At 41.4% G+C, this 15,954-nt stretch overlaps 1 protein-coding gene across 1 annotated transcript in view; it reads right to left on the bottom strand.

Annotated features, from left to right (window-relative positions):
• Positions 1–15,954, bottom strand: part of LOC108110026 (adenylate cyclase type 9) — a 61,388-nt gene that overhangs the window by 15,940 nt on the left and 29,494 nt on the right. The window lies entirely within an intron of this gene.

Raw genomic sequence — 15,954 nt, 5'->3', positions numbered from 1 at the left:
TCGAAGGTTACCCGCCAGTTAACGGCCAGTTAATGGCTATCTTAGTTAACTTTAAGTTAACTAAAATTTTTCCGCACTCCGCGGCCCTTATAATTCCCAACTAGTTCTACCTCAAATGTTGTGACTAGGCCGCTGTTGGCCAGTGAAAATCAGTCAAGTCATTTTTGTGTGTGTGTGTTTGTGTGCTTTCAGTGCTTCCAAGTGCCTCCAAGTGCCTCCAAGTGGTCCGGTGGTACCTCCTATCATATTGGTGGTACCTGGACATGGCCTCCATGGAGGATGCAGTGCATCATGGAGTTTTTTGGATGCTGTATATATACGACGATGCCTTCTATATCATCGGTGGACTTCGGCAAGCCGGAAATCAAGGTAAGTGGCAAACTTTTTTTTATTTTTACTGCATAACTCGAGGGGCATTTTTGGCCCATGATCCGCAGTTTTGCAAACGGCTTGCATGCCGCCAATGCAATGTGGATAGTCTAACAATAAGTTAAGTTAAGTCAAGCTTGCCCGGCTGGGATCAATGCCCAAATCCAGTCCATCTACCCTAGAGACTGATCTACTTTGGTTTTCCTCCTTTATAAACTGCTGCCACTGGGAACTAACTTATGGATTACCGACACGGAGATAATGCCTGGCTGTTATCACTTCCAGATTCAGTCCAATTCAGTTGGCGACAGAGACCAGGAACTCCTCCTCTGCTTTTGTTTCTCACACGGAGATACTGCATGGCTGAGATCACTCCCAGTGCCAGTCCATCAGCTCTGCAGACCTGCTACTCCTCTACCTTTGGTTAACTCTGTTTTTGACTATGACCACCGGAGATTTATGGACTACCCACTCCTAGGTACGAATGAGATTATAAGTCATAGATCTGATTCTTATATTTATAGATCGGATTCTGAAGCCTTCATCGTCCATCGTATATGGTAGCGCCTACCATGACTGGAGTTCGGCAAGCCGGAAACCAAGATGGCAATGAGGATAATTTAGATCCTGCTCGGCTGTGGTTACTCCCAGTTCCAGTCCATCAGCTTAGCCAACCTGGTACTCCTTTGCTTTTAGACAACAGCCAACGGAGATTTACGGACTAACCCACACGGAGATCCTGGATGGCTGTGATCACTCCCAGTCCATCGGTAATTAAGATCAGGAATTCCTCCTCCTTCCACATGGAGATACTGCTAGGCTGTGATCACTCCCAGTTCTAGTCCAAGTCTATCAGCTACAGAGACCAGGAACTACTCCTCTGCATTTGTTTTTCTCGTTTATGGACTGAACCCACTGGGATCTTGGGGACGGACCACCGACATGGAGATACTACCCGGCTGTGATTACTCTCAGTCCCAGTCCGTCAGCCATGCAGATCTGTTCTCTTTCTTGGACAGCTGCCACTAGGCAGTAATGGACAACCCACACGGAGACACTTCTCTTCTCAAGCATAAATCTGTCTACTCTGAATTTCTAGATTTTAATTTAGATTTATTGGGGATTGCAAATGCAAACTCAACGAGGTATTAGATTCGAATGCCAGTTGCTAGGAAAATCATTTATGATCTCAACGAGCTATAAAATTCCATATCTGAACCGTTTGGATTAGCCAAACGGAGCTACTTCTCTTTTAGGAGATAAGCCTGTCATCTACTCTGCATTTCTGGGCAGGAACCTAATACCTTAATCGTTGCTTATCCTGCTAGTCTGGGCCATCTTGGGCGCTAAGTTCGAAAGTGTTTAAACTTACAGAAAGAGTCTTTTAATATAAAATATTTCCAATGTTACTTTAATAAGATAACGAAACTGATTAACTTCTTCTGCAGAGATACTCTCAGAACCATTTTAAAAATTGATTTATAAACTTGGCCAATGCCAATAAGAACTTTGTCATTTCTGGCTAACAGAGTCTTCAACGGAAGGCGTTCAAATCGTAATTGGTTTCAATGAAGCGTTATCTGAAGGATAAAGATGTTATATATCCAAATACATATTGCTATATATATATATGTATTGGAAAAGAAGGGGATAAATATGGTACAGGCAGCTGATGGGGTGCCACGAGCATGAGCATGAGATTATGGCATTTCCGTCTAAAGTCAACAGCACTTCCGTCGTTTCACGCTCCGCTGCACTCAAAGTCGTGGCTCTTTTCCGCTGCAGTTTCCCAAACCCCCCTTCCCCCTCACTTTGATTTTCCCACGCTTCCTTGCTTCGATTTATACATCCACAACCCCCTTTCTCAACCCCCATCCACCCGCCACTTTGTCATCAAAATTGTTGTGATGTTTTTTTTTTTAACTTTTTTTTAAACTTTTTTTCTCCTCCAGCTTAACGTCCATTTTGATTTTCCTTTTCCCGTTTTGATTTTCCCATCGCCCATTTTGATTTTAGATTTAATGCACTTTGCACCTGCCACGCCCACCAGCCATCATGTCGTCCCTCATTGCAGCTGACAAGTTTGCCGCGGCGTTCAACTCATCAACGAAATTTACACATTTTTTTGGCTGCTCATATTTGGATGGATGTGTGGAAATCCACTGGAAAATACCCTCTGGAAAAGGGAAAACTGCAGAAGGGGTTTAGTATTTAAAACAAGTTTGAAGTTATTTAAGTTTTTTGTAAAGTTTAGAAGGGAAGATGTTGATTTCATGGAGTTAAGATGGGTTAACTTAAAGGTTTCCCTTAAAGGACTTTCATAGGAAATCTGCTGGGAATTTTTCCCAGTAAAGTTTCAAGGCTTTACCTTTAGTCACCTTCATCTGCATTTGTTTGTTTCATCAGCTTTTCCCAGGGTATTTCATTTTCGAAGTTAAATTTAAAACTACTCCCGAAACTCTCTTCTTTTTTTTTTGGCACCTTTCACAGGCCATTATTTTAAGTGCAAAATGGCGTTGCGAGCGCAGATTTCAATTAGTGCCACATTTGGTGGCAAAAACTACTCCCTGGGGAATCTTTGAAGGTCCTTCAAAATGCATTCCCAAATAGATATACAAACTTATGCATGTTCTATATGAGAAGCTCGAATTTCCTTTTGATTAAAACAGAACATTGCATGACATCGGCTTTAAGAGGGCAAACCTTCGAAGGGGACAGGCTGGAAGGCAGGCAGGCAGGCAGGCAGGAAGGGGGGTTCAGCAGGCAGATAACAAGCTGCTTCCTCGGAAAATGTTTGGCAGGCACAGGAAAATGGGTAACGGGGTAACAAGTAATGGGTAATGGGTAATGGGAAATGGGAGATGGGAAATGAGATATGAGACATGGGAAAAGCCCTTGACAGAAACACGCAAATGCATTCATGTGGATGCGGCACCAACTGACAGCCAATCCAAAGGACACACAATGCCAGGCGATGCAAGGTTTAATTGTGGTGCCAATCTTGCATCATAACAAGAATCACTCCAAATATCAAATAATATATATATTCCTGTTCTGTAAATAAATCGCCAGATTGAAGGTCACCAACTTCGCGGGAGAGCTTGGAAACTGAAACTGAACTTGGCTGGTAAACTGAATGCATGGTTTGGTAAACTTAAAAGTGGTTTCTATTCACGTTACCTCAGCTGTTGTTAGCCCTAGGGCAATATCAAGCATACGCCACGTTGTACGTCAGTCAAAAGTAAAACTAAAACTGAAACTGAGTAGCTGATCATGTTTTGGATGAGATGCCATAATGATTGTTCTCGAAAATTCATCTTATTACAGATTTATGAATCCGATATCAAGCATACGCCATGTGGTATGCAAGTTAGTTGAGGTTTTGCCAATGAAGGGATGGCTGCTTTGTGATTACTACTTTCTATGATAAAACATCCATTAAGGGTATTATCTAGTAGGCTTTTTTTCAGGCTTTTTCAAGCTAGAATCTATATCAAGCATACGCCATGTGGTACGTCAGTGAAAAGTAAAACTAAAACTGAAACTGAGTAGCTGGAATAAACATGATCATGTTCTGGATGAGATGCCATAATGATTTTTCACGAAAATCCATCTTATTGCAGATTTTGGAAGCCAATATCAAGCATACGCCGTGTGGTACGCAAGTTATTTAAGGTTTTGCCAATGAAGGGATGGCTGCTTTGTGTTTGGATGTAACTTTCTATGATAGAAATTCCCATTGGAACACTCTCTCCTAGGCTTTTCATTCTAGCCAGAATCTATATCAAGCATACGCCATGTGGTACGTCAGTCAAAATTAAAACTAAAACTGAAACTGAGTAGCTGAAATAACCATGAGATGGGATGAGATGTCATAATGATTGTTCTCGAAAATCCATCTTATTACAGATTTATTACACCATTATCAAGCATACGCCATGTGGTACGTCAATTAGTTGAAGGTAAAATGGAAACTGAAAGTTTGCCAATCAAGGGATTTCTGCTGTTTGATTAGATGTTACATTCTATGATAGAAAATCCAACTAGGCTTTTCTTCAGGCCTTTTCTATCTAGAATCTATATCAAGCATACGCCATGTGGTACGTCAGTTAGCTGGAGATGAAAAGTAAGTAAAAGGTTTGCTAATAAAGACATGTCTATATAGTGTAAGTTTCTCTGATTTAAAATCCATTTATGGTACTATCTTATAGGCTTTTCTTCAGGCCTTCTCTACCTAGAATCTATATCAAGCATACGCCTCGTTGTGCGTCAATAGGTTAAAACTTTGTCTGAAAATCCAACCCCATCTGGCTATTACTGCTTAACTCTAGATTCCCCTTCTTTTTCTTCGTCTTCTTATATATATATATATATCTTCTGATCCAATATCCACGTATGTGCTGGCTGCATCTCACTCCCACTCTGTCCACCTCTCTGATGACGTCTCTTCAAGGCGTCTGACAACAGTGGTGACAACGTTGGCAACCTTATCAGCGCCATGGCCGAAAAAGGAAAGACACGACAAGCTGGCTAACAGAAAAACAAGGGTGCAAACAGGGGTGGTGGCACGGCATGGCATGGCATGGCATGGCATGGGGCACAAAGCAGTGAAAGGAAGGAAGAGACCAGCGAGGTAGCGCGAGGGAGGAGACAAACAAATTGACGAACAAACGCGAATTGTTGACGGTGGCGAGATAAGCGATAAGATCTTCACTTGCAGCTGGCTGCTGTGACAGATTCAGAGACAGAGAAGACTGTACACTGTAAGAAATGAAGAATATGAAATACAAATCTAACAGTCTTTAAGGAAAGTTCTGAGAAAACAGCAGGAAATTTTTAGTTTTTGGTTAATTCTTGTCAATAATTTTTACTTCAAATTAAGTTTTTGCCTCTTCATACACATTTTCTGTCAGTGCCCTTTCTTACTCCCACATATACACTGAAATCTATTTGCCTTTGTCTGCGTGTGAGACGCTGTCTGATAATGAAAGTACTTCTCAGCCCGTCAAAGCTTGCCAAATATTTGAATTGCTTTGGGATTGCAGTCATATAGCTGGCTAAGGGAGAGAAGTGGGAGAAACTAAGATGTGGGAGACTAAAATCTAAGTTTAATCTAAGCAGAGGAGATCTCGGTTAGTCATAGATGCCACTATAAGCTGGTCTGCTTGAAAAGCTATTAAGTTGGTAGGGAAAACAAGAAGTAACTTAACTTAAACTTCTTTGATATATTTTTAACTTTAAATGACAACTTTAAGCCCTCTTAACCTCAATTATTTTCAAATTTGTATCATTTCAAATAGCCAAAACTCAAAGTTGATTTAACACAACGACCATAATTTCCTGTTCCCATTACAAATGCCGATTCACTGGACTGTGAAATAAGTAAATGCAACGAATGTAAATCTGATTTATTTGTGCAGCTGCGATTGTGTCCGAAATGGAGGTTGCAGTTGCAATTACTGGATGGATGGATGGCTGGCTGGTTGGCTGGCTGGCTGGCTGACTGGATTACCTGGAATCATCTGTCCAGCTGACAAGATAATGCGATAATGTTGCCTCAACACACGTCGCCACCTGTCAGAGTACACTGGCTTGCTTGGCAGTCACTTCGCCGCTGTGACCTGACTCATAAGAGGGGCGGTTTTAAAACCCCCCTTCTTAGCCCCCTCTTAATATCATTAATATCACTAACACAGCCTGTATTTCCCTCTCATTTCATTAACAATTCTTTCCCTTTTCAACTCCAACTTCTGGCAAATTGCAGTAAATTTACTGACTATGACCTTGCACCCTCTTTTCACCTACTGCCCATTCTAGCCCTGTCTAGCGCCCACTCCCCCTCTCTCAGTGTTAGGCAAACATCAACAAATTTATGACACTGTCGAGCAAACAAAAAAAAAAACAGAGACAGAGACAGAGACAGCGTTTTGGGCCAACGCATGTGGAAAATTTTGACTTTGTTTGCCCCGATTCCAACCCCACCACCCTACCACCCACCTCTCGAGATGATCTCTCTACAGAACCCCCATCCCCCACCCAACGACGGTTAAACACTTTGAATGACTTTATCGCGTTTTTATCGCTGCAGCATTTACCTGCCCGCCTTTGCTGCACAGAGAGAAAAAGTCTACCCGATTGAGGGCTTAAAGAAAGTTACAAAAATGAAAGATTAAAAAGGTGGGTAAAGCATTTTGAAGGGAAAATATTTATCTTTACCCTCAAAGATTTTTTAATTTACTTTTGTAAGAAAAGAAAATTTGAAAATATCTTCCCCTTTTTCTCTCTCTGCACTTGTTCTCATTCTCGTTTTCGCTGTTGCCATTATTATTTTATGAGAATTGCTCTCGGCCTGACAGATTTATGTGGCAAAGGTCTGTGCCCCACCCCAGCCCTCCTCTCACTCCTTGCTGCCCCTAGCAACTTGAAGTACAGACCCTCCTCCCTCCCCTCCCCTCCTAAACCCTGTCATCTTTCATGGCATCGCCTAAATGCTGCTTAAATTCTATTAAATCGCTGGCTCAGTCGCAGTCAGTGGTTTGAAAATTCAATGCGGACTCGTTTGTCGTGGCAAGTTTGTCACGTAGCCGCAACGTGGGCACCCAAGATTCGACCCACTCCCCACCATTGCCATTGCCAAGCTCATTCCCATAACCATTCTCATCTCAGGCCATCGGAATGCAGGAGTTCTCTCTGCCAGCTCTAATGAGGCAGCTCGTTTGTATGTCGGCTGGTCAACTGGTCAGCTGGTTAGCTGGTTAGCTGGCTAGCTGGTTTGGCAAACACTCGGGGAGATTGCGTGCCGCAGAAGTTAATTGATTGCCCAAAGGTCACCCACTGGCATCCCAAACATCCACAGCCACATCCCCAAGGAGGCTCTATGAAGTGTGTGAACGGGAATTATCACCCTGTTAAGGAATGCGTAGCTAGTCTTAGGTTAAAGGGTGAAGAAATGTCCTTTCTATAGGTTAAAGACTTCCATATAATAGTAACTATCATTCAGGGATCTATCAAACCCAACAATCACCTTCTCCATTCATAAAGACAGCTCATTGATAAGCCTAAACTTATCTTACAACTTTATCGATATTGTTAATCGATTGCAATATGCAAAGACAATTAACTTGATAGCACAATCATTCCATCATTCATATTGACAAAGTGCATACAAATTTATCAGACACTCAGCTCGTATCTCAAAGATAGTTAGCTGGCAGTCTTTTTACAGTTGCTTTCCCTGGGGAGAAGCTTGCCCAATCTAACTTCTGTTTACAAGTTTTCCTTATGTTTTCCTATTCTTACGACCAATTAAACTGTTTCTTTATTACTAAACAAGCCATATGGCAGTGGGTGTCTGTAACAGCTTTAAAGAGCCTTTGAAATCGGCAACTAAATGTCTGCCATTTGGTGTGAAATCTATTGGCTTTTCCCTTCGATTTCCATTAGATTAACCCTCATAATTTCCATCTAGCAGATGGCGGATAAACCTTTCTTTTTTTTTCGTTCTTTCTAATATCCTTTGATTTCCACTTAGCCACTGCCTGGCCGCATCCCAGCAGCAGATGTTCCTAATTTCAATCCAAGTCCAGTTTTCCGATTTGGTTTTTCATTTTGGCGGTCGTAAAATCGCAAATTGCCTTGCCAAATCACATTAGCCGAGTGCATGATTACGATATATACGAGTGTATATATCAAAATCTGATACGAATTCAGATCGGATATGGCGGACAAACAAACTAATTTTCTATTGACTGACAAACAAAGTCTGGGAAAGGGGCATTAAAAAATGCCCAAAGGGGAGCCATAGAAATCGCTCATAAGACTACCTTCTGCAGGCACAAACAAGTACAGTGGTTACTCTATAGCTTGAGACGAAACTAGATGTTTGTATTTTTATCAAAAAAAAAAATAAATATAGAAAATGGAAAGTCATTAGCAGTCAATAAGCCTTTTAAGTACCTCAAACTCCTTCAAAACTCCCTCAAAACCCAAAGATACTTTCCTATCAAGGCTTCCCTGTACTTCCAGCAAGGCCAGTAGATTAAGCACAAGGAATCCTCCATAAAAATCCGATGCCCATTGCTCGACCAGCAAGATGAGATGCCTCTGAAGAGATGGATGAGCTCGAGGAGGAGGAGGAGAAGGAGGAAGAGTTGGTGGCCAGCAGCAGGAAAAGCTTGGACAACCGCAAAAGGCAAATTGAAAATAATGTTTTCCCGTCCAGCGAAATCGGAGGCGGCGGTGCAAGGATACATGACCAGAGAGGCAGGAGCAAACGAATGAGCAGTCGAAACCAGCACCAGAAGCCATCATCATCATCATCCGCATCCTCATCCGTCGGCCACTTGAGATTGTTGCTAATTTAATTGGATTTATTTGCTGCGTGCTTGAAATTTATGATAAGGCCCAGCAGGAGAAGGAGGATGAGGATGAGGATGAGGAGATGACAGCGGACGGATGTGCCACGAGCAGCTTTTTATCCGCTGGCAAATCGCTGAAAGCCCTCCAATGGGATATCCAGATTGGGGTTTATGTCCCCTCCAGGAAGATACCCCAAACGGGGGGCCAGCAACACATTCGAAATTGAATTTTCCGAGGGCGTAGAAAAGTTATTCGGAAAGAGCCTTACCAAATAGGTGTATTTATGGTTATGATAGGCAGCTTTTGGCTGTTTCTTAAGGGAAGATCCTTTAAAAACGAAGTTAAAAACACGAAAATTTATTCATAAACATATTAGTTAAGGTTCCTTATACCTCGAAGTAAGGAGAAGAAGCAGTTTCTTGGCTTGAAAGTTAATCTTTGGGAATCTAAAAATCAAAATCTTAATGACTTTTTTTCTCTTTAACAAATACTAAATTATAAAAAGATATATACCTTCACCATATGCCCCTTTAAGAACTTAACTGACAGCCGCAGAAGGAAGGTCTCTGAGCTGTACCAGGCCAGGCCTGGATTGGGGATTATGACGATGGCTAGGGATGACGCCCACTTGGCAGGCATTCCATTCGCTGGTCGCATATTGCAAATGACATTCGACAAATCCCCGACAGTGGCAGCTGCAGAGACCCCCGCTTTCCCATCCCCTTTTGCCATTTTTGATGAGCTGCAAAGGCAGCGGCGCTGACGTAATGACGCTGCTGCCACCACCCCCTTATCAGAACCAAAAGCGAGTTTATTTTTATCGCAATGCTGATTATGAAATTCTTTTGGCCAAGTCTCTCTTCAATGGGGCTTGGCCGAAATGCCAAAAGGTGAAAGGTAACAAAGGTGAAAGGTAAAGAGGGGCAAACCAGAGGAAGCAGACACAATGCAAAAGCAATCTGTCAAAGGTGTCAAAGCCAAATTGGGCCACACCGAAACCAAATGAGGCAGCAATAATTTTTCGACAATTGTTTGCTTTACAATCCCTGCCACCTGTCACGCTTCATTTGACAACAAAAGTGGCACAGAAACGAGAACGAAAATCCTGTATGTAAGCCAGTGCTGGCAGTGTTTACAAGGTTATTCTTTTTTGATATAAATAAGGAAGAAAGTAAGAGAAAGTAAGGTAAGGAAATCCCCAAAGAAGTGGCCTTTAAATGTTAAGAATTTTCTAGATATTTCTACAAATTATAAATTTTATTTACTTAAAAGCCTTTAAAAATATTCATTTTATAAAATTAAACAAGATTTTGCTGTTAAGTAGAAGCCAGCAAGCTCTTTAGCTGTCCCACCTGGCGTATGCGTATTTTTTTCTACCATATGTGCCGCCCCCCCTTAAACATGGCTGGTTGTCGCCTTCTTCTCCTCTCCCTTACATTCCCAAGCTTTTCCACTTGTCGCTGAAAGTTTATAGCTCATTATGAGGCTTAATTGTCGCAACAGGAGAAGGAAGTAAGGTCTCCAGACTGGCTGGAAGCCGAAGAAGAGGAGCGGAGAAACGATGACAGACTTGGACCTGGACCTGGGCGAAACTTTTAATTGGAAAACTTTCTGCATACGCACAGATAAACGCGACAACTCAAGCGGCCAGGACACTTGCCACACACACACAAACATTCCAACCCAACACATCCCCTTATCCTTCTCATATGCAAATGCATGCAAATCAGGCTACAAACGGCTTAGTCCTGCCCGCGACTCTCCGACATTGCCATAAATGTTTTATGTTAATTTCGACAGCTGCTGCTGCCAGTGCAAAGGCGTCGGCAGCTTCATCATAATGATGCGGAAAGATCGGATGGAATGACACGACGATGGACGAAAGACGAAAGACGACAGAGAAGGCAGCAGGATGACAAGCGGAAGTGCTTATAGCCAAAAGGAAACAGCTGTTGGCCAATGCCTTGGGCTGGCTGCCACTTTACGGGGACTACTTTTGGAGGCTTCTGGACAACAGGAAAGATGTTTTGTAAGTTTTGTTAAAAAGGAAACAAGTAGAGAAAATCTATTTAGAAATGATAATTTATGATAATGTAATGCTCAGAATGTGGCGATTTTTTATCAACTATTTTTGTCTTTATTTTTCGGGCTAAAAAGTCTGCTTCTTTATCAGATTCTTTTTTTGATTTTACTCCCAAGAAAATAGAATTTCGTCTATAACTAAGCCAATAATGTTTCAAATATGGAATGTAAGACCTCGTTGCGTTTGTACTTAAATGCCTAGTAAGTCTGTATTCAAAGTTGATAATGTCAAATTTTGAACCATTTTCCCAAAAAAAAAAGATAATGGTATCCCTTATCGAAAATGCAGTTTGACTAGTCCCTATTTTTCCTTCGAAACGAAAGTATTTTCCTCACAGCCAAGCCAATAATGTTAGGATCATGAATAATAATACCTCGTTGAGTTTGTTTTTTAATTTCGAGTAGATCTGTGTCCCCACCTTAATAAGTAATATTTAGGCATTTTTCGCAAATTTGGATGATAATACCCCTTATCGAAAATGCGATTTTGGGGTTCTCCAAACTCTACAGCATTTTGCTCATAACTTGGCCAATAATGGTCCAAATATAGAATGTAGTACCTCGAAAAGTTTGTCTTTTTGATCTTATTAAATCTGCATTCAAAGTTGAAAAGGTAAAACTTCGGCCTGTTTATGGAAATTGGGATGATGGTACCCCTTGTCAAAAATGCGAAAATCGACTTCTCCCAATGAACGCCTCAACCTGAAAGTATTTTGCCCATAACTAAGCCAATAATGGTACAATCTTGGAATGCAATACCTCGTTAAGCTCGTAATTTGATTGCCAACAAAACTGCATTCACACCTTGAAAAGTAAAAATTTTGAAATTTTTCGTAAATTTTAATAATGTAGCAAAAAATGTACAAAAATTGTAAGAAAGCGTCCAAAATTCAAATTCGGAAATCATCAAACGAATGAGGAGAAAAGTTTATTTCGTTCGTTGGCTTCACAAAACAGTCTTTGCTTTAGCTGTGAGACTTATATTGACAAAGTTATAGGTATAAAGCCGATAAAAAAGATTGCATTTTCTGCCAGAACTCATCCTGATCCTGATTCTTGCCCTTAAATAATCCAAATTCTTACCACAACGAAGTTAGAAATAGTCAGAAAATAGAATGTTAAACGAGCAGAGAAGAAGAACGAGTAGTTAAAATTCCAGACGAACTGTAATGTTTCCCATTTTTCCCTTATTATTATTATTTCCTTTATCAAAAATGCTAACTTAGGGTTCCCCCCTTATTTTCCCCCTAAAATTACAGTATTACATGACAGTTCATAACAAAGCCAATAATGGTTAGCATAAGGAATGCAATACCTCGTTGTGATCGTTATTGAATTTCCTTGCAAACTGCATTTACACCCAAAAATCTTAAAATTCGAATTATGTCTTTAGATGCAAAATAACGCAGCATTTCAAGGTTGTAGCTATCCCCTTCTAGCCAGCATAGACAAAAAAAACCTTAAAAACTTATATATTATCTAAAAAAAACGAATAAGTCACCCCCCCAGACAAAACTTCATATTAAAAACTGCCTTGTAAAACGTTAAACGTTGTCCTGTTTCTAGTACACTCACTAATTTGTTTACCCCCTTCACAGGTTTTGTTGGTTGGTTTTGGCAAATGGACTGCCAGGGCAGGACTAGCACGTGGTGCATGTGGAAATGTGGAAATGTGGAAAATGACAAACTGGCAGGGAGACGTGTCATGTAGCATGTTGCTCCCTTTTTTTGTTTTCCCTTTTTTAGCATAGTGTGTGATTACAATATTTTTGATGGCATACTTGCAGGCGCAGGTCCTTGTCTCTCTTCTCCCCCTTTTCTCCCTCTTTTCCCTACATACACGGCATACATCCTTGGGTTTGTGTACATGACCAGTTGTCCAGTCGTCTGTCCTGCCATCCAGTTTGTCTATTTTCCACCCATTTTTCCCCCTGCCTTTTCCTAGAGCCTACCTCCCCCCACGAAGCTGCTTGTTGGCCACTTTTGTTTGCTCGCCGTAACTTTAGTGCTGTGTCAATTTCAGGCCACGACATTGCGACACTTTCCTAGCAGTCGTCTCTCTTCTGGTTACCCAAAGTCCTCAGCCCAACTACACCACACCACACCACCCCACCCCCATCCCATCCCTGATTGTTATTGACTATTTATTTTTCATTTAGTTTATTGCGGATCAGAACTGCCTGCCCCTGTCTTTCTGGCCAAGACGGAGAAAAAGAAACAAAATAAAATGACGCAAAAGTGGTGGCAAATCGCGCTAATGATTCCAAGCACCTGGCCCTGGCCTGGCCTGGCCCACCGCCTTCATTAAAAACGCATCAATCAAGGGAAATCAATGCCCGGACAACAACAGAGATTCGAGCTGTCAAAGACAAGCAGCGATGATGACGCTGAACATAACCACCAACCAAGGAGTGTGGAAATGGGATTGGACATGACATCCCAAAAACCGAAGGATCTAGATTGTGGGCTTAAGAAGATGAGGATAATTCAATGGTCAATGTCAGGGACGAGGACAAGTTGATGGCAAATCGGCAAATCGGCCTAATTGCCAGACGCCATCATCATCATCATCATCGTCGTCGTCGTCTTGGTCGTTGAGGCAAATGACCAAGGCACTCATTAAGCCCTCGATTAAATCGCGTTTCGAGTGGTCCTAATCCGCAACGGGTGCACTGGCCAATTAAAGTTAGTTAAGTATCTCAATTTCAGGCTCTTCTCTCCGAGATTAACTCACTTCTGATGGCGGAGGAGTAACATTTGGCCAACTGGAAATGATTTTCAAGCTTGCTTATCAAGTGGCTCAACTTTAACTTGCTTATTAAAAGGAAATTTTCTATAATTTTCATTTTTCATTTTATATTTTAAAAGTTTAGAATATTTTAAGATTTTCTTCTACTCAAAACCAAATTAAGTCTCTCCTTTAACCTATGATTTCCTACTCTTTTCTTTTTGGGACTTTTTCCCTGTCATCCTCAAGCAGATCAAGCATACGCCGCGTAAGCCAGGTTGAAGGTTTACAATATTTTATGATTTCATCTTACAAAAATCCATGTTTTGTCTTTCCTTTCCACTTATTTTAACCTATGATTTCCTAATTTTTCTCTTTTTGGGACTTTTCCCCTGTCATCCTCAAGCAGATCAAGCATACGCCGCGTAAGCCAGGTTGAAGGTTTACAATATTTTATGATTTCATCTAACAAAAAACCCTGTTTAGTCCTTCCTTTCCACTTATTTTAACCTATGATTTCCTAATTTTTCTCTTTTTGGGACTTTTCCCCTGTCATCCTCAAGCAGATCAAGCATACGCCGCGTAAGCCAGCGTTGAAAAACATCGAAATTCGCATTTTGAAAATTTGTTGCTCCCGCAGCAAAGTTTCGCCTTCAACAAGCGGGTTGAAAATGCAAATATTCAACCTAATAACATGCCAGCCAGCAATCTCTGACCGAGAAGCCAACAACACTGAGAGAAATTCTTATGGGAAATGGAATTATTTATAGGAAAGTAAAATGAAAATCTAAGAAAGAGGTTACTTTGTGATTACTCCCTTTCCTAACCCCTTTTCTTTTAGTTTTTTCTCTCAGTGCCAGAACACGTTCATGCAGCTTGGCATGTTGAATTCGCCTGGGCTTGGCTTCTTTGCGACTTGGACGTGGATGTAGATGAGGATGTGAATGTGGATATATGGATATGGATGTGCCTGTAGATGTGGCTGTGGACATGGTCGACCCACTTAGGAACGCTCGCGATGGAGACGCCGTCGAGGTTGTCGCGCTCCGTTTGCTGCATAAATCATGCGCCAAAAGCACAAAGTCCTGCCAGGACGCGAAATGGAAGTGACAGTGGGTTAGGGGAGAGGGTAGGGAGGTAGGGAGGTAGGGTGGCCCACACACACACACACACACATACACGCAAACAGCCAGCTCCTGAGCTCCAGCAGTGGCTCGAATGAATTTGTAAACAGGTGCAAATTAGGTCAATATTTATGTCTGTGTGCGAGTGGTGGGGTCCGTCCGTGCTTGTTTATGGCGACAGCTGCTCGACTCAGTCGTTATTGCCGCCTGTTGCTCACGATGCTCTACTACCCACCTACCCAACCACCCTACCCTGTATAGGTATGTTCTATATAACTATATAGCCGCCATATAGCCACGCATACATCCATAAACATGAGGCAGCAGCGGAGAAGACGTTGATGACGATGACGACGACGACAACGACGACGACGACGACGTCAGTGACCCAAAATTCAAATGCCTATGCGGGAAATGCCAGCAGGAAGTGAAAGAAATGCGAAAGCCGCCCAAGGAACGCAGCACGAAAATAATCTTGAAACCGCAAAGCTAGCTAAAGGTCAAGAACCGATAGGGCAGTGGGAAAAGTGAGGAAAATTAGTGAAGTTTAAGGAGATGTTATATGAAAATCTATCATTAAATCGGAAGCTGGTAAGAAGCCTTTAGGAAACCTCTAAGAAACCTTTAAAAACCCCTTCAAGAAACCCATTTCCCCCCTTACTTTCCTCTAACTTTCTTTTATTTTATCAACTAATGTTTAAATGAGTTTTAAAAAATATTTAAAAAAAACAACTTCAAAGATTGTTTTTCTTTGATAAACTTTCAGCCATTTGATTTCTATCTAACTTGTATGTTACAAGTATTCCCCTTGTCAAGCATCGTCTTCTAGATAAGTTTATAGTTCAAGACTTGCTATGTGAAAAGAGCTTCTCCTTCTTCTTCTTCTTGTTCTACACCCTGAAAACACACACACACACTCTGGCACACATCCTGCTCATGAAAAGCTTCTTATGGCTAAGTATGTGTGTGTGTTTGCGGTTTTTTGCTTTTAATGTGTTTGATGCTCTTAAGTCTTTTGATAAAATAAACTGAAAATCGATTTTAATTCAATAAAAATGGAAATGCTGACCCCCGTCGTCGTCGTCGTCTTCTTCTGCAAAGGCAAAGGCAAAGGCAGAGCCTCAAAGAGCCACACTCAGTGGCTCCTTTAATCATCCTTAAAGCCAGACTGGGATATATATCTAACTATACTCTAAGAAATATATCAAATTTAATCATTAAGTTTGAAAAACAAGCAAGTCTTAGAGGGAAAATCTGGCTTTTCGTATTCGTATTTTTACTTTCTGTAAGGAT

The sequence above is a fragment of the Drosophila eugracilis genome, unplaced genomic scaffold (genome assembly GCF_018153835.1).
Source record: "Drosophila eugracilis isolate 14026-0451.02 unplaced genomic scaffold, ASM1815383v1 contig_1858, whole genome shotgun sequence".
NCBI lineage: Eukaryota > Metazoa > Arthropoda > Insecta > Diptera > Drosophilidae > Drosophila > Drosophila eugracilis.
The sequence above is the reverse complement of the archived record's forward strand: the minus strand, read 5'-3'. Positions and strand labels throughout refer to the sequence as shown.